The 12,945-nt window shown below is 45.8% G+C and overlaps 1 protein-coding gene across 1 annotated transcript in view; it reads left to right on the top strand.

Moving 5' to 3' along the window:
• The first annotated feature begins 1,421 nt into the window (after positions 1–1,421).
• The window catches only part of Taok1 (TAO kinase 1), a 112,445-nt gene continuing 100,921 nt past the window's right edge, over positions 1,422–12,945 (top strand). Inside the window, exon 1 of the mRNA XM_042282429.2 lies at positions 1,422–1,860. The gene's annotated coding sequence lies outside the window, so the exon portion shown is untranslated. The remainder of the gene's footprint in view (positions 1,861–12,945) is intronic.

Below are 12,945 nucleotides of genomic sequence, written 5' to 3'. Positions count from 1 at the left end.
AACAGTGTGTCCCACAGTAGACTGCGGTACAGCAGAGATACTTGGTACAGAGAGCCAGATACTGCTCTGTACACTTTATAGATTTCGATTTATTTCATCTACGTGAAAGCCCTCTGAACAGATACAGTTACACTCCTCATTTTACAGGCAGGGGAAGTGCAGCCGAGAAAGCTTTGCCAGGGGTTTGAAAAGCAAAGAGGACAGAAGGGATGCAAGTTGGGAAGTTTGGCTCAGAGGATAGGCACTTAGCAATTTTGCCATGGAACCTGAATGGCAGGGGAGTGTGGACAAGGGTGATAGTTAATGTGACTATGTGAGAATTTTAAGAGAATATATTTATTATGTATGTCATTTTATGTGTATGAATGTTTTGCTGGCATGTATGTATGTGTGTCATGTGGGTTTGTGGTGCCCTCAGAAGTTGGCAGAGGACGTCTGATCCCCCTGGAACTGGAGCTGTAGATGGTTGTGAGCCACTGTGTAGTGCTGGTAACTGAACCCAGGTCCTCTGCAAGAGCAGCAAGTGCTCTTAACTGCGGAGCCGTCTCTCCAACCTCTATTTGAGCCCTTTCGTTCAGAGCATTTCCATACATATTGTCTGTCTATTATCAAGCGTCTGCTCATGCTTTTCTATTTTTATTTTTGTGTTTATGTGTATGAGGGTTTCATTTGTCTATGCATCACATGTGTGCCTGGTCACCAGAAGAGGGTGTGAGATTCCTTACAGCCAGCGTTATAGACAGTCATGAGCCTTCCTGTGGGAGCTGGGAAACCCAAACCCAAGTCCTCTGGAAGAATAGCCAGTGTTTTAACCACAGAGCCATCTCTCAGAGCCCTTTGTGTGAAACCAGCTAGCAGTTCTACCCCTGGAATAAGGAAAACCCAGTTTCTTCCCTGCAAGCACAGCGAGTTGAGGTGACGGACGCCATTAGTCCCAGCACTTAGGGGGCCTCAGAGGCAGGTGGATCTCTGAGTTCCAGGCCAGCCTAGTCTACATAGTGAGTTCTGGGACAGCCAGGGTTACATGGAAAAACCCTGTCTTGAATAACAACAACAACAAAAAGAACAGAAAAAGAAATAGAAGGAAAGAACACAGAAAGAATTATTTTGTAAATATTTGGCCTTTGTACAGCTGCAAACACCTGACAGTTGGTCAGATTTCTAGGCTAGGATCTAAAAAGATCATTGTATACGGCATGAAAACCTTTCCTCTGGGGCTAAGCAACCCCTTTCTTGGATATCCCAAAAACTGCCAGTGTCTCCATAAACCCAACAATGGAGAGTGTATGGGGGGTGGAAAGGGAGGGTGGATGGAGCGGTGATTCCACTTTGTACTATTGTTTTTAAAGGAGTCTGGCTGTACGGAGCTCTTGCAGATGCCTTTATTGGCAGCTTCAACCCGTTGCTTTTGAGTTGCCATGGCAACTGGAAGCCAAACCAGGGTGGGGGGTGGGGGTGGGGGGACGGGGACTGTTTATTGGTGAGTGATAAGGAGCCAAAAGAAAAGACAGTTCTTTGAGGGAAGCCTGGGGTTGTTGTGGGGGTGGAGCAGCGTGTTTATGTATTAGCATAGGGTAAATCCAGATGCCTCTTGGCACTATGGATACACAAGCAGCTGAAAGCAGGGCAAACAGGAAGGCTACCTAGGAGCTTCCTGGCAGGGTTTCTTCTTCCTAATTGCCTGTATCTCAGAGATCTGAGTGAATGACCAGGGGAGAGGTCTGATGCTAGCCACTGTTCAGCACAAACACGTTCTAAAGTATTAATGGTGCCCAGTAGGAGCAGGAGGAGTCGGCGCGATCTTCTGAAAGCCAGGAAATAGCGGGAGCTGCCTATACCTGGACAAAACCCACCCGGGAGGTGAGTGAGGTTTGCGTTTGAGCTGAATTCCTGGGGACACAGCCATATGGCTTTTACCGACTGCCAACCTCCACACGGTATGTATACCCCTCTTGGGCAGCAGCTAAAACCTACGGAAGATTGTGCTCTTCTTGCTCGTGCCTTAAATCCCTCCCTCCCCCATGATCAGCTGGGACTGTTCACTGAGGTCTCAGGGTGTCTCAATTTACCTTTCCAGCCCGAATCCCTGCCCCAAAGCTAGGGTCCTCCTTCCCTTTTTCCAAGCCACTTTCCCACTTCTCTGATTTTTCCTCCCTAGAGTAGGAGGCTCCAGGGGACCACAGCTGACTCCTCCAGGCACAGAGGATTGAGTCATCCTGCAGGCGTCAGAGCGGGTAGCAACAGCTCCGCTGATCTGTATGCCGCTCCAACTCCCTCTCCAGTTCAGAGTTTTGGAGCCGTCTTGTTCGAAAGTAAAGAACAGAACACAGATGGCTGGTAACAGGATCCCACAGGGGCCTCCTTTCCCACTGAGTTCATCCTGCTAATCCTTTTACAGAAGAGAAAATAAGTGGTAAATGGAAAAAGGGAAAAAAGACTATAGCTTCCGCAGTCTACCAGCTCTGTTCTGTGGGGCTTGGTAGGAGGTCCCTGAGAAGGACTCTCGCTGTCTGTTAAATTTCCTAGCCAGATCCCCTCCCTGGTCTCTTCTCCCTGACCTCTTCTTTCGGTTCATTCTCCCCATTTTCCACCCTGGCTCCCGGTTCTTTGTGGCTTTGAATCTGGTGGAGTATGTTGTCAGAGATGCCTGAATGCCTTCTATTTGAACCAGACACTTTTTATTTATTTACTTTTATTTATTTATTTAGTTAGTTTTTTTTTTTTTTTTAGAGACAGGGTTTCTCTGTGTAACTTTGGCGCCTGTCCTGGATCTTGCTCTGTAGACCAGGCTGGCCCTGAACTCACCGAGATCCACCTGGCTCTGCCTACAGAGTGCTGGGATTAAAGGCATGGGCCACCACTACCTGGCTATTTACTTATTTTTATTATCATTTAAATTTTTTCATATAGCTGGTCGGTGATGGTGCAAGTCTTTAATCCCAGCACTTGGGAGGCAGAGTCAGGCAGATCTCTGTGAGTTTGAGGCCAGCCTGATCTACAGAGTGAGTTTCAGGACAGGCTCCAAAGCCTGTCTTGGGGGAAAAATCATGTGTGTACTGGGCTATTAAAAGAAAGTTTTTCTGGGAACCAAATCCAGGGCCTTGTACTATTAGCCTCACCTGCTCCTCCCTCCCCAGCCTCACAGGTAGCTGGGACTGCAGGTATGAGCTACCACAAATGGCTGCATTGCCAGTTATTAGCTGCTTGAACTCAGACAATTTGCCTAACCTCCTGGGCTGTAGGTAAGGATTCAGACCATCTCTATATATACTTTACCAATTGGCTTGCAGATTAAATAGACAGAAGCAAGGAATACAGTAAGTGATTAATAAGTATTTTCTTGGGCTCCCTGTTACTATAAGTGCCAGGTCACTGTTTTCAAGGTGTGTGTGTATGTGTGTGGGGGGGTGTTTCCTAACAAGAAAGATATCATTTATGTTCCAGAACTGCTGAAGCAATTGTGCAAAGAAAGATAAACACTGTTTTTCTCTAACTAGAGGATTCTTAATGAAGGTTGATGGCTTTCTCTCTCTCTCTCTTTTTTTCCTCCTCCACTCTTGATGGCTTTTGGCTTTCTCTTTTTAATTATTTATTCATTCGTGTGTGTGTGTGTGTGTGTGTGTGTGTGTGTGTGTGTGTGTGTGTGTACATGCCTGCCATATTATGTCTGAGGAAGTCAGAGGACAACTTTGGGAATCTGTTCTCTCCTTCCATCATGGGTTCCAGGTATTGAACACAAGTCATCAGACTCAGTGGCAAGTGCCTTCACTGGCCCCAGCCATCTCATCAGCCCTAGACTGATTTTTCTTTTCTTTTTAAGACAGGGTTTCTCTGTGTAGTCCTGGCTGTCCTGGAACTCGATTTGTAGACCAGGCTGGCCTCAAACTCACAGAGTGTCCCTCCTCCCGAGTGCTGGGATTAAAGATCTGAGCTACCACCTCCTGTTGATATTATTCCTTTTCACATCTATTTTTTTCTGTGTATGTGGAGGAGTAGGGTGCATACTATAACATGGGTGTAGAGCTCAGAGGACAACTTGTAGGAGTTGGCTCTCTCTCTCCTTCCATCAGGTAGATCCTGGGGCTAAACGTCAGGCTATTAGGCTTGGCCATAGCTGTCTCTACCTGCTATGCCCAATGGTTTTCTTGTAATTTAAAAAAATAATTTATTTATTCTTATTTTATGTACATTTGTGTTTTGCTTGCATGTATATCTGTGTGAGGGTATCAGATCTTGGAGTTACAGACAGTTGTGAGCTGCCATGTGGGTGCTGGGAATTGAACCCACGTCCTCTGGAAGAGCAGCAGTTGGTGCTCTTGACCTCTGAGCCATCTCTCCAGCCCTCTTGTAATATTTTTATATTCCCTTTTGGAAAAGAAGATGCTGGACTGCTGACTGACTGTGTGACCTTTGGTAAGTTGTGATCCCTCCTGAAGGATCTCCTTCCCTCTAGGAAAACAGGGAGGAGTGGTTGAAGTCTGTGTGAACCGCAGAGAAAAGTTAAGTATAGGATGACACTGTCCTTGGCATCAAGAATACCCGAAGTGTTTATGCTGTCAACTCAGATGCCACTGTTGAATTCATGTGATTGCCGAAGGCTCAGCTGACACAGGGCTGTGGCTGCACATGGTTCCTTTGTTCAGACAGTAAACATGTGCACTGTCAATTATACTAATGTGTGTTGCTCTAGTTGGAGCAGGAGGAGGCTGATGATGAGGCCAGGACACTGCACCTCCTTCTGTCTGACCAGGAGCTCTCTGGCAACACGTTTTTCCTGTCTCTCTTTGTAACTGGTAATTAGGTTCTCAGCTGAGCTGTCGGGCATCTTGACAGGTTTCATGGGCAGTCACCAGCTGACAATTTACAACTTTGGGTTTTTCACAGCTGGAATGTTCCCTCCCAGGAAACCAAGGTGTCTCAATCCTGTGCTCTTCCCATTGTGTGAAGAGCAGGATCTGAGAGCAAGGCTAGCTTTCTTAATGCGTTGTCTAGAGCCCAAGCAGAAGGGGCGTGGGACATCTTCGCATTTGTGTATGGGAGAGCTGACTGTGGCTTGATAATGAAGTGGGAGTCACCAAAGCTAGAAATGGCCTGGGAATAGGATTTAACACAGCACCCCCTTCCTTCCTTCCTTTCCCCTTGTTCTCTTTCTCTTCTTGTTTTTGAGACAGTCTCAAATAGCCCAGGCTGGCCTGAAACTTGCTTTGTAGCCAAGGATGATCTTGAACTTCTGATCCTTCTGCCTCCACCTATTCTAGGATACAGCTATCATCCACCACGTCTGGTTTACAGAAAGCTGGAGGTTAAACCCAGAGCTTCATGCATGCTAGGTAAGAACTCTACCAACTGAGCTATATTCCCAATCCAGAACACAATTTTTTTCCTTTTTTCTTTCTTTCTTTTTCTTTTTTTTGGAGCCGAGGACGGAACCCAGGGCCTTGCGCTTGCTAGGCAAGTGCTCCTACCACCAATCCCCAACGCCAATTTTTTTTTTTTTGAGTGGAGTTTGTTTGGAATTTTTGTTTTCACTTCTTATTTTATTCTTGTATGTTTGTGTGTACACATGTATATACACATGTATGTGGAGGCCAGAGGTGTCTTTCGGAATGACTGTCCACCTTATTTTTTGAGACAGGGTCTTTCACCGAACCTGGAGCTTGCCCATTTGGATAGACTGACTGGCTAGCAAACCCCAAGCATCTTCCTGTTCCCACCCTCCCGGTGCTGGGATTGTAGGCATTTGCCCCCATCACCCAGCCTTTGTTTGCTTGTTTGTTGCTTTTTGCTTTTTTCTTTTCTTTTCTTTTCTTTTTTTTTTTTTTTTTTTTTGAGACAGGGTTTCTCTGTGTAATAGCCCTGGCTGTCCTGGAATTCAATTTGTATACCAGGCTGGCCTCAAACTCACAGAGATCCACCTGCCTCTGCTTTCAAAGTGCTGGGATCAAAGACATGTGCCACCACTGCCCATCAGATCTATTTATTTTTATTTCCTGTGTATGAGTGTTTGCCTACCTGTGTATATGTGCATTGCCTGCATGCCTGGTGCCTGTGGAAGTTCCAAGGGCATCAGATCCCTCGGAACTGCTGTTATGGATGGTTGTGAGCCACCATGTGGATGCTGGGAACCACGCCCTGGTCCTCTGCATGAGCAACGAGTGCTCTTTCCTGTTGACATCTCTCCAGTCTCAACACCCAGCTTTTAAGTAGGTTCTTAGGATTGGATCACAGGTCCTTATTCTTGTGCTTTGTTGACTGGGCTGTCTCCCCAGTCCCCTGACCACTTGAAGTTTTTTTAAATATATATTTTTATTGCACATATGTGTGCCTGCAGGACATGTAAGTGCTATAGTCTTGTGTGGAGATCAGAGGTCAACTTTCCAGAGTCAATTCTCTCTTTCTACCATGTGGGTCCTGGGGATCAAACTCAGGTTGTCAGGCTTGGCGAGTGCCTTGCTCACTAAGCTGTCTCTCAGACCTCTCACTTCTATAGTCCAGGTTAGCTTTATACTCATTGTAATCCTCAGCCTCTTGAGTGCTGTTGCTGTAGGCGTGAACCACCATGCTAACTGATAGACCTCCCCAACCCCAAGCCTCTCAATGCTGGGGATGAGCCAGGGCATTGCCCTTGCTAGGCTAGAGCTCTGCCTCTGAGCCTGATCCCCAGCCCCATCTGGGTATTTGAATGATAAGGCTGAAGAGAAAGTTCACATAAAATCCCTAAGAGTTCATAGTGAATAAAAAACTGGACCAGGGACAAGGATGTGCCAGCCCTAGGAGCTGCAAAACGGGGACAGTGTGAGCCTAGGAGCTCTCGGGTCAGCCAGGCAGCAGGGTGAGGGGCGAGTGTGTGTGTGTGTGTGTGTGTGTGTGTGTGTGTGTGTGTGTGCGCGCGCGCGCGTGCGCGCGCGCATTGGGGGTTCTCAGTTCTTCAGTTCTTTCCTGTCTAGGTCAGAGCTCCTCAGACTGGCTTTGATGCTTATCCTGATCATGGCGCCAGTCAGACTGTCCCACAAAGCCAATCATGCTGCTCATCTCTTGTCTTTGCTAGCTAGCAACCATTGTCTTTCTTTCTGGTCACCGTACCTTAGTTTCTTCCTGGGAAGCAGCCTCTCCTTTATTCACAGTCTACTCAGGGATGGTCATGCTGAGTTTAGGGCATCCCGGGGATGGGATGTATTTATCAGAGTAAACCAGTGTCCAGCCTTCCCTTAGGTCCAGCTCAGGAACGGCAAGCGATGCCTTCAGATTCGGTCAGAGCCTGGGATGTCATAAGGTTTTCTTTGGCATTTTGGAGAGATAATGAAACATTTCATGTTTATTGGTTGTTCAATCCTGTATCAGGGAGAATTAGAAACACTGAACTTATTTTATTGTGTTCAATAACTTTATTAAGTATGGATGATTATTGCTCTCTTTTACATATGGTGGAATTGAGGCAGAGAGAGATCTAGCTCAGGGCCTCACGAATGCTGAGCATGTAATCTACTGTTGAACTCTATTGCCAGCCTGGCACAAAAAAACTCCCATTCGCTACCTACCTAAAAACACTTTAAAAGCATGTGGAAGCCAAAATATTCTTGTTTTCCTTAAGCGGCTTTGGGTCTGCTTTTGTGTCATTTATAACCAAAGAGTTTTTCTTTCCCATGAGGCTATGTTCTTGAAGCTAGAAGTATACTGTCTTACTCATCTCTACATCCAGAGCCTGGTATGGGGTACATAGCTGACATTCAATGAGTACTATCTATCAGTTCAGTCATTCCACAACATTTTCTGTGATGTGTTAGACATTGGGGTAGGTGTAGAAAGCAGAAATCAAATGGGTGAATGTTGTTTACTTACAGTGTACAGAGAGAAGCAGTTGTGAGGTGAGCATGATAGGGAACTCCAGCCAAAGAAAAGCTCGATCACTCGCTCACATGCTGGAGTCCTCAAAAGTTGCTGCTCCTTTGGTACTATGTGTTTGACCTGTGGGTGTTTCTGGGTTCTTGCACCTGCCGGATGTTTGCAGGGTTATCTGAGGTTCTAGGAATGTTTGGAATGCTTCTCCATGGGATGAACATGCCACAGTTCCAAATGTCACATGAGCCATGCATTTTCTAGTAGGCCTCACTGTGAAACTTAAAGTCTTGAAGTATATCCTGGGGCTGGAGAGGTGGCACTGGATGCTCTTCCAGAGAACTTGGGTTTTGTTCCCAATATCCACCTGGCTGTTCCCAACTGTCTGTAACTCTTGTTTCAAGAGAATCTCATGTTCTCTTTTGGCTTCTATGGGCACTACATCCAGGTGGCTCACAGACATACATGCAGACAAACTCCCATAAACACAGTGCTGTGGGATGTTCTGTATGTCCTGTGGGAGCCCATTCTCGGGTTCCTCATGGCTTTACCCAGCAGGTCCGCATAGAGGATGATTAGGACCACGGGCCTGAGTACAGGTGTCAGAGATGGTCTGCACTTGGCTGTGCTGTGGGATGGACTGTATGTCAAGTTGCTCTGATTGGTCAATAAATAAAACACTGTTTGGTCCGTGGCTAGGCAGAAAGTATAGGCGGGACTAACAGGAGAAATAAAAGAACAGGAAGGCAGAAGGAGTCACTGCCAGCCACCGCCAGGACAAGGAAGATGTAAAGATGCCAGTAAGCCACAAGCCATGAGCCACGTGGCAAGGTATAGATTTGTAGAAATGGATTAATTTAAGCTATAAGAACAGTTAGCAAGAAAGCCTGCCACGGCCATACAGTTTGTATGCAAAATAAGTCTCTGTGTTTACTTGGTTGGGTCTGAGCGGCTGTGGGACCGGCAGGTAAGAAAGATTTGTCCTGACTGTGGGCAAGGCAGGAAAACTCTAGCTACAACACAGAATTAAAATAAAAAAATTACACCCTATTAGACAGTGGATTGTGCACACCTTTAATCCCAGCACTCTGGTGGCAGAGGCTGGCAAATCTCTGTGAGTTTAAGGCCAGGCTGGTCTACAGAGTGAGTTCCAGGACAGCTAGGGCTTCACACAGAAGAACTCTGTCTCAAAAAACCAAAACCATACAAACAAACAAAACCAAACAAACAATCAAACAAAACCCCAGAGCAATAATAAAAATAAAAGGATAAAAGTAGCCGGGTGGTGGTGGCGCACACTTTTAATCCCAGCACTCGGGAGGCAGAGGCAGGCGGATCTCTGTGAGTTTGAGGCCAGCCTGGGCTACCAAGTGAATTCCAGGAAAGGCGCAAAGCTACACAGAGAAACCTCGAAAAACCAAATAAATAAATAAATAAATAAATAAATAAATAAATAAATAAATAAATAAATAAAAAATAAAAGTAATGATAATGATGATGATGATAATAATAATAAATGTCCCATTGCATTAGCATGCCCTATTTCCCAGAAGAGATCATAGACAGGCAGTTTTGCTGTAGTGAGGTGATGGTTTCTTTTACCTTAGGTGTCTCCATACTCTTTTAACCAGCATGCCACAGAACTCCTCTAACCAGCATGCCCACAGAACTGCATCATTTGGCCTCACCAACAGTTAACTTCTACTTTGTAGTGAACATCTGTTGTTTCTGTCTGTCCTGTATTTCTCTTTTTCTGGCAAAAGTATCCTACGTTCCTTCTGGGAATATCCTGTCTGTGTACTTATTGTGGGAGAGTGACTCTGAGCCTTTGACACAGGGTGGGGACACAATCCTAGCTGGGGCAGTCACAAGTCTTCCTGCTTGGTGAAGCAAATGGCCCAGGGAGGCTTTTTTATGTTTGTTGTTTTGAGACAGTCTCACTATATAGCCTTGGCTGGCCTTGAATTCATGGAGATCTTCCTGCCTCTGCCTTCTGAGTGCTAAGATTAAAAGCCCGGGGAAGCGCCCATGCTAACGTTCTCAGGGTTGTTCATTTGGAGTCTATACGCTGTTAGACCAGACCGAGAAGTTCCCTTTTGCTTTCAGGAGGCTAAAGTAGGATGGTGTAGCTCTGGATCTTTAATGGCCATTCTTCTCAGTCCACTTTTCCTCCACCCCTGGTCCAACATCCTTTTGCCACATGAGAAAACAAACAAACAAAACAAAACACTAAGCTGCAATCTGTCCTCAGTGTGATGGCTGTGAAACTCATTATGGAAACAGTTCACAAGTCTCCAGTTCTGACCTTCTAGTCCTCATAAAGCTGTGGTTCTCAGCCTTCCTAACGCTGTGATCCTTTAGTACAGGTCCTCATGTCCTCCTGACCACCCCCATCAAAAAATCATTTTTGTTGCTACTTCAGAACTGTAATTTTGCTACTGTTATGAATCGTAATGTAAATATTTTTGGAGATAAAAGGTTTGCCAAAGGGGTCGTGATCCACAGGTTGAGAACCACTCAACCTGAAGTTTCAAATGCTTTCAATTTACTCTCTCTGTCTCTGTCTCTGTCTGTCCTCTCTCTCTCTCTCTCTCTCTCTCTCTCTCTCTCTCTCTCTCTCTCTCTCTCTCTCTCTCTCTCTGTGTGTGTGTTTGTATGCATGTCACAGTGTGTGGAGATCAGACAACTACTGGGGGTTGGTTTTTTTCCCTATACCATGTAGGATTGATTTCAGATCGCCAGGGTAGGTTCACAGGCCATCTGGCTGGCTCCTCAGTTGCCTTCAGTTCCATATTTACTATATCCCATGCTCTGTGTGAGGGAAACTTACGAAAAGGGGGTAGATAGGTGACCATTTACACAGCACCATTTGATAACTGTATCAGATATCTGCCCCCTGCTCAGAAGTTTCTGGACAGTGGGCAAGGGAAAAGCAGTTTAAGTAGGAAAGCTCCAGTACTAAGCAAGCTGAAATATTACATAAAACTGGAACTTTGGGGGTTGGAGAGATGGCTCAGCGGTTAAGAGCACTGACTGCTCTTCCTAAGGACCTGAGTTCAATTCCCAGCACCCATGTGGCAGCTCACAGCTGTCTGTAACTCCAGCTTTAGAGGACCTGGCACCCATGGCAAAACACCAATGCACATAAAATAAAAATAAATAAAATTAAAAAAAAAAAAAACTGGAACTTTGGGGGAAAAGGCTCTTGTTATTATCAGTGAGTATAAAAACCATATCGAGGTTGACCAGATGACTCAGTGGATGAAGCCACTGCTGCCAAGCCCAGGGACCTGAGTTTGATCCCTGGAACACACTGTAGAGAGGGAGCCAACTCCTCAAATCACTAACCACCACACATACACCATTCATGCATACAAATATACTAAATACAAATTTAAAATCAGTATCAGTAAAAGGAGAACTTACTACCATGTATGAGGCCTGCAATTCAACCCTTAGTACAAAAAAACGAGGCAGGGGGGAGGCAAACTAATATCAGAAAACTTTTGGATTCATTTCCTGTCTGTGTATGGTATCAATGACAATATTCAGGAATGGAGTACGTGACATTAGTGGCAGTATTGGGAAGCACCGAAGAACCCACATTTATCAGCTGTACCTTTGTTCTTAGTATGAACACGTACAGCTTTAAACCAAGATGCACTGTGTAGAGGAACATACCCAGGAGCTGCGGGCTGAGTACAGTGCATAGAGAGAGAAGAAGAAGTGCTGGGGATGGAACCATGGCAGAGGGCTTGCCCAGGATGCACAAGTCTGTGGGATTGGTCCCCAGCGCTGCAAAAGAAGCAAACGAACAATTGAATAGAATTTTCCATCTCTCCCCACCCCCCCAAAAGCTGGGATCAAAGCTAGGACCTCCTACATGCTGGGTAAGGACTCTCTCCCTGACCTCTACAACACTCAGTTTCGGAGACTGACTTTTCATGGTGTAATAAATATGTCCCCCCACCCCCATTTGATTTGAATTGTCTTTTTTCTTTTTTTCTTTTTCAGACAGGGACTCAAATAACCCAAGCTGTCCTCAAAATTTGCTATGTGGCCAAGCATAGTTTTGAACTCCTGATCTTTCTTTGGTCTCCAGTTCCAGAATCCTGGGATTATGGCCATGTTACAATACCTGGCTGAACTGCCACTTTCAACCAAAATAAAAAGGTTTCTTACTAGTTCAGTATTACTACTTAGTTAAAAACAATACCGCTGGGCGGTGGTGGCAGACGGGCAGGTGGTGGCGCACACTTTTAATCCCAGCACTTAGGAGGCAGAGCCAGGCAGATCTCCGTGAGTTCGAGGCCAGCCTGGTCTACAGCATGAGATCCAGGACAGGCACCAAAAGCTACACAGAGAAACCCTACCTCAAAAAACCAACCAACCAAACAAACAAACGAACGAACAAAACCCCCAAAACCAATACCAACAAGAAGATCCTTGGACAGACGTGGCAGCAGCCTGCCTGTCGACTTAGCCCCGGAACACGGAAGGCTGGAGGACCAGGAGTTGGAGGTGGGGCTGGGGATGTATTTCAGGTGGTAGGGTGCTTGTCCAGCATGGACACAGCCCTGAGTTCTGGTCCCCATTGCACGTTTATAACTGAGGCACTTGAGCACTGGTGGCAGGAGCACAGGAGTTCAAGGACTTCCTTTAAGATCCTCGTTGAGTTCACAACAAACTCAAAGCCAGCCTGGGCAAAGGAGACTGTCTTAAACAAACAAACGAACGAAGCCCAAAGATAATTCCAGGGTGTTAAGAACATGGGCTTTTCTAGGTTTTGATTACCAGCTGTTTCTGTTTCCTGTGTGGCACGAAGCTGGTGATCATTCACATAGCTTTTTGTTTTTGAATCTTAGCAGATGTCAGGCAAAGAAAAACCAAGACAAAAATCACCAATTGGTCTTGAAGATAAATTCCAAAAAAACCTCTCAGTCCACAAACATTCTGCCCAACCTTTCCCATCGTCACAGATGTCCCAGACAATCGCCGTTGTGAGACACTGATCATGGGATGCCTGCCAGTGGGTAGTGTCAGAGCAGTGGGATAAATATTTACCCCCTTACACATAGGCAATAATAGCTAACCACGTAAAACATTTTC

This window comes from Peromyscus maniculatus, chromosome 8 (genome assembly GCF_049852395.1).
Source record: "Peromyscus maniculatus bairdii isolate BWxNUB_F1_BW_parent chromosome 8, HU_Pman_BW_mat_3.1, whole genome shotgun sequence".
NCBI lineage: Eukaryota > Metazoa > Chordata > Mammalia > Rodentia > Cricetidae > Peromyscus > Peromyscus maniculatus.
This window is presented reverse-complemented; position numbering and strand designations above follow the sequence as displayed.